The following is a 6528-nucleotide window of genomic DNA, read 5'->3' on the forward strand; positions in this document are numbered from 1 at the left end:
TATTCTACAACTAGTCTTAATTTCTATTCTTATGTCATGGTGGGGACATAACAACAGTTAGAGAGATAGGCTTTGATGAGCACCAGTGTAGATTCTGCTTCAGGAGTCACTCTTCTCTCCTGCCCCTCCCACGCTTTCAGCATGTTCTCCCTTTCATGTCCTCAGGTTCACGAAGTTGACCAATGTGTTTTGCCAACTCTGACCATAGTTTTTCTGGGGAAGGCTTCCAGAGGCTTCCTATGGAATCCTTAAAATTCTAGTTTAATGGAAGCCTAGTGAATTGACCTTTGGAATGCAGGGCAAAGCCTTATCTTTCTAAAGTCATTTATTCATCTTCTTTTTTTTAAAAGATTTTATTTATTGATTTTTAGAGATAGGGGAAGGGATGGAAAAAGAGGGGGAGAAATATCAATGTGTGGTTGCCTCTGGAGTGCCCCCTACTGGAGGACCTGGCCTGCAATCCAGGCATGGGCCCTGACTGGAATCAAACTGGTGATCTCTTGGGTTGCAGGCCAGCACTCAGTCTACTGAGCCACACCAGCCTGGAATGTTTATTCTTCTGTTGGAGTGTGGCAAGGCCACTTTGTAAAGTTTATTTTATATTTTATTATGCTCACTGTTAATAAAATTTCTTAAAATGCACATGTTTAATATAGTTTGTATATGTGGTACCTGGGATCTCCTAAAAATAAATATAAAATTGTATCCATATGTGTAAATGTAGTGAACAATATATTTCCCTTATTACACAGCATTTAATAGACTATTGTCTGGACACAGTAATAATAAGAATTGTATCCATAAACAAGATGTGACTATTTAAACTGCTGTATATGTTTCAGGAAAGGAAGTTGAAATATAATTTTGAAAAAAAAAGGTAGTGAACTCATATTTCTCTAGACATTTAAAAAATATGACATATGAAGCTGAGCTCACATTTCAGTGTGCTGCACTTTCTCCTCTTAACAATACCCTGACTGAGCTTTTAGTTACCAAACATTTGTTTTCAGTTTACGTACAGGATTTCTCCATGGAGATATGTCCATAACATGAAGGCATCCAATATAGAAAATGACATGCAATGCCTTTATTCTTCCAGTTTAAATAATGCCATGACAACCTCTTGGCAGAGACTGCAATGAGGAGGAGGCCTCTGCAGGGAACTGCAGGTTATAAGCAGTAACAAAACTGTCAAACTGCTCCTGGGATCCAACATATCAAAACCTGAAGCTAACTTTGCAGTATAACTGGAGATAAATTCCAAGGAGAACAAGCACTTGCAAAATGCTTGTGCTAAAGGTTGTTTAGTCTAATAAAGAAGAAAGTTGATAGAGGCAGAACTTGCAATTTTTGATGAATCTCAAATATCTAGAAAATAGATTTCCACCTTAAAAAAAATCCTAAGACCTGGCCAGTGTAGCTCAGTTGACTAGCATCGTCCCCATTTGCCTAGGTTGTGGGTTTGATCTCAGTCACGGCACACACAAGAATCAACCGATCCATGCATACATGAGTGGAGCAACAAAAGTCAGTGTTTCTTCCCCCGCTCCCCACCACACACTTTTTCCTCTCTCTGTCTCTCTAAAACCAATTTAAAAATGGAGTCGGGGGCAAGTTTATCTCACTGTGGGAGCCATGAGCTGAGTGGTGTGATCCCAGTTACATGGGGCTCTTCTGCCAACCAGACACCTCCCTCACTCTTCCAGAAGAAGAAAGCACGAACATTTCCTTAACATCTTATTGGTTCTTTAGTGCCCAGGCCACATGCCGCTGTCTCCCTTGCATGCTGTCCCTACACAATGAACTATCTCTATTTTGTCCAGCTGGATGAATTGCCTTCCTACTCGTCCACCCTGTGTGATCTATCACAGCATTTACCCCAACCAGGAGAAAGAAGACCTCCCCTGACCCCCAAGTGGAAGTGACCTTTCCTTTTCTGAGACCCTTAGCACTTTCCCTGGTCACAATATAACATGGTGTTTGCACCCTGGTTCCATCATCCTTACTAGATGAAGCTCTGTGCAGGCAATGATGGGGTCCCACTCATCTGTGTATGCCCTGCACAATGCCTTGCTACAGAAGTGGGTGCTTGATGAATACCTGTGTATGGTAATATAGCTACTTTTCTCCTTAACAAAGAAGAGTCCTCATAATAGCTTATAATAGTGGCAGGCATGATAATAGCTCCACAAAGTTGTCCACATCCTATTCACTGTGAATTTATTGCCTTACATAGCAAAAGGGACCTTGAAGGTAGGATTGAGTAAGGAATCTTGAGATGAGGAGGTTACTTTGGATTATCTGGGTGGGCCAAATACAATGCCAAGAGTTCTTATAAGGGAGAGAGGGTGGCAGAAGGAGAAGATGTATGATGACAGAAGGGAAGGACAAGTCAGAGTCAGAGATTTTAAGGTGCTCTGCTGCTGGCTTTGTAGATGAGGAGGGGTCAAAGCAAGGGATGAAGGAAGCATTTGGAACCATGTGGAAAAGGCAAAGAAACAGATCTCTCCTAGAGTCTCCAGTAGGAAATCAGGCCTGCTGACAGGTGGATTTTAGCCCAGTGAAACCCGTTTCAGACTTTTTACCTCCAGAACTGTAATAGATTTGTTTTAAGGCCCTAAACTTGTAGTTATTTGTTACAATAGGAAACTAATGCATTCCATTGCTCTTCAGCTGGCAGAGGCCTCTCCCTCTGGGCCATGTGAGCCCCAGGACTGTCTCCAGGAACACTGCCTTGAACTTGCCTTTTCAGCATCAAGGCACACCCACCGCTTGCATTACCTTCCAGGTCCTTTTAAATGTCTCGACTGGGACAGAGGCCACATCCTCCCTGCCTCCCCACTCCACCACTGCCATTGAGATTAGAGCTCAAAGTTAGAGGCTACCATTTAAGAAAAGCCCCATTTGAGAATGAATGGTTTTTATTGTATACATGGATAAACTCAGAAAAATTCCCACATTGTGTGCCCTGAGTATGGGGACAGGTGGGATCTTAACGCATAGCCTGTGGAGCAGGCCACTTCCTGCAGAGGAGCTGGGACCCCTGCAACCCTGCTTGCAGGCCAAGGGGACTCTCACAGACTCGATGTGCTCCCAGCATCTCTGACTTGTCAGGTTTCCTGGCACTGCCTGTCCAGTAGCCCTCTTTCCTAAAGGAGTGTATACCTGTGGGTGCAGGGTCTGAGTCTGTCTGCATTACCAGGCCCAGCATAGTGCCTGACTCACAGGGGCCAGTACAGATCTGAGTAGAATAAATGAAGCCACCACTAGGTATATTGCCTAGAAGGAAAGAGCCAGAACCAAGGATGGTTGAGGAAGGTACTTTAAAAGGGATGCACTGCCGGTCATTGCCTTCTGCCTTTTACTCCTTTTCAATCTTTGCTGTTCGAGAGAGTTCATACTCTTTCCACTTGACATTCTCCTTATTAGCATCTACATCCCAAATTTCTCTGGTATCTTGACCTTCCTTTCTTTTCACTATTTCTCTTTGCAGGATTCCATCCACTGTCAGGACTTTAGCTGCCACCTGTAAACTGATGACCCTCGAATTCAACTCCAGAGCTCAGGATTTCCCCAGTGATGCTCAGCATCTTAAGGTGCTTGACTATTGTAGGGACAAGCCTAACATAAACAGATCACCTTGAACAATACACAGTAATGATAATGAGGCCCTAGATCTTTTGATAAAGTCAAATGGTTTTCTGTCTTCATCACTTTAGAAGGAAGAGCATATCCCCTGTTGTTATACAAACAATTGTAAGTAAGCATCCTCATTTCAAAAATCCTTAACAAATAACCAGAAATATAGTCATCTCTTCACCTGATGTGAGAACAGATAGAGAAAAACTCAGAAGGAATAGAATCAACTGGAATACAGAACTCCCCCTCAACCCACTTTTTCACCTGCAATTTCAGTTACCTGTGATCAAAAGTGATCTGAAAATATTAAATGGAAAATTACAGAAATAAACAATTTATAAGTTATACATTGCATGCCATTCTGAGAAGGATAATGAAATCTCTTGCTGGCCATCTTTTCCCCACCCTGGATGTGAATCATCCCTTTCACCAGTGTTTCAACTCCAAGGGGCTTTCTGTCCCTCAGTCACCTGTTTTCAGGTCAGCTATCAAGGTATCACAGAGCTTGTTTTCAAGTAACATTCATTTTATATAATCATGGCCCCAAAGCAGTTCATATAACTTTTGTTACAGTATATTGTTATAATGGTTTTATTATAAGTTATTGTTAATCCCTTACTATGCATAATCTATAAGTTAAACTTTATCACAGGTATGTATATATAGTAAGAAGCATAGTATAGTATATGTAGGGTTCACTACTATCCATGGTTTCAGACATAAACTGGGGGTCTTGGAATGTATTCCTCACAGATACAGAGGGACTACTATAATTATATGTCCTCAGTATCAAGCTTTATGCCCCTGTCCCAAGTATAATCTTCATGAATGACATTGTGCCACTAGATGATAGTAAGGTCAATTACCTGTTTGCCATCATACAGCATGTATTTTGGTATTATTTTCGGGGGGGGGGGGGGAAGCTTCTTGCTTTCAACAAATACTCAGTAGAATTTGGTTATAAAGATACTGTCTACAAAGGACATCTCTGAATTCTCCAAGGACATGGCTGGATGATCCTCAGGGTAAATGACTGTCAGGTGGAGAAATGCTGTGATGGGTGCCCCTTTCTTTGTTGTTGCTGTATTTTACATGTGGTTGTTATTGTTTGTATTGTTTATGTTCTACCTTTGTATTGCTTAACTTTATGCTGGTGACACTGATTTACAATCACAATAATTATCAAATGTCATTAATGCACCATTTGTTCCATAGACATGTTTACAAACCAAGTTCACAGCCTCCACTGAGCACTGCCCATCCTTTAGTACATTGCTAATGATTGACCTTCTATTTTAATCAGTATGCTTTTAGATATATTAATTTATAAGAATAGTTTGAAAAAGGCCTTTTTCCAGATGATTTTATTTTAATATAGATATCTAATGATTCTTCTTGTTCACTAAGTTTGAGAATCTACAGATACAAGGCTAGGATGTTCAGTAAACAATTTTCAAACCCTGGCTTTGTTCTTTTTTTTTAATATTTTATTTATTTATTTATTTTTAGAGAGGGAAGGGAGGGAGAAAGAGAGAGAGAGAGAGAAACATCAATGTGCGGTTGCTGGGGGTCATGGCCTGCAACCCACACATGTACCCTGACTGGGAATCGAACCTGCGACATTTTGGTTCACACCCGCGCTCAATCCACTGAGCTACGCCAGTCAGGGCAAGTCATAGATTTTTAAAGTAGCATGTTATCCTCAGTCCATATTCTTCTTACTGTTAGCATTTCAAACAGATTCCCATGACAACTGAACTCCAAAGGGTCCCCACTGGCTGCTCATGACTTACTGGAAGACTGCAAATCCAGCTGAGAAAGATTGTGGGGTTAGAAGCTTCAGTGGTATCCCCTCACCATGACCCAAGAGCATTTCCAGGGCAAGGAGACATAACTGGCTTAAATTTGTCAGCAATGCCCAACCCTCCCCATATATGACTGTTCTTGATTGTACTGCCTCTCTGAGCTAATCAACGACAAGGCTTCAAAGGAGAAACAGACCAGCTCCTCACCACAAACATTCTGGGGGCTTCTCGGAATACAATACAGTGCAAATATACTGACTCAGTACTTGGCAAAGGTAAACTAAAAGACCCTGAAATTGATGTTTGTGGTACCTATATTGCCATTAACTAGAATTGTCAAGGACTCAATCTGTGACATATGCAGTTTGTAGAGAACAACACTATTGAAAAAACACTGATCAACCTACATCACCAAAATCGTAGGCATGATATAATGGCTTGAGTTTGAAACCTGGCTCTGCATCTTGCTTAGATGTGCCTTAGATACATCTGCAAACCCCCTCTCCCGGCTCAAAGCTGTGGTTTCTTCATTGATAAAAAGAATAGTGTCTCCCTTACAGGGTTGTTGAAAATGTAGCAGAATTTGTAAAAATGGGAAATTTAAACCTAGGATATGCTTTTCCCCTCTTTTTTTGCCCTTTCTTTGTTTTATTATGATGATTAAAGCCACTATAAACATCCAAGTACAGATGTGTTTTTGTTTGTTTTTATTGTTGTTTTGGTGGATAGTGGTTTTTATTTCTCATGAATAAAACCTTAGGAGAATTGCTAGGGTGCATGGTTAGTGCACCTTAACTTAAACTTTTTAAGAAACAGGTAAAGTCTTTTCCTAAGTGACTGTACCATTTGGCATTACCAGCAACATCAACATGAGAGTTCTGGTTGCTCTGCAACCTTGTCAGCACTTGGTATTTTCAGTTTGTTGTTGTTTATTTGTTATCTTCAGTTAATCTAATATGTGTATACTGGTATCTCCCTGTGGTTTTCACTTGGCATATTCCTACTTATTAATGATGTTGAGTGTCTTTCATGTGTTTTCTGCCATCTTTATATATATTTTTGTTAAGGTGTCTGTTGATATTGT

This window comes from Phyllostomus hastatus, unplaced genomic scaffold, assembly GCF_019186645.2.
Source record: "Phyllostomus hastatus isolate PE091 unplaced genomic scaffold, TTU_PhHast_1.1 phas_scaffold_78, whole genome shotgun sequence".
In the NCBI taxonomy this organism is placed as follows: domain Eukaryota; kingdom Metazoa; phylum Chordata; class Mammalia; order Chiroptera; family Phyllostomidae; genus Phyllostomus; species Phyllostomus hastatus.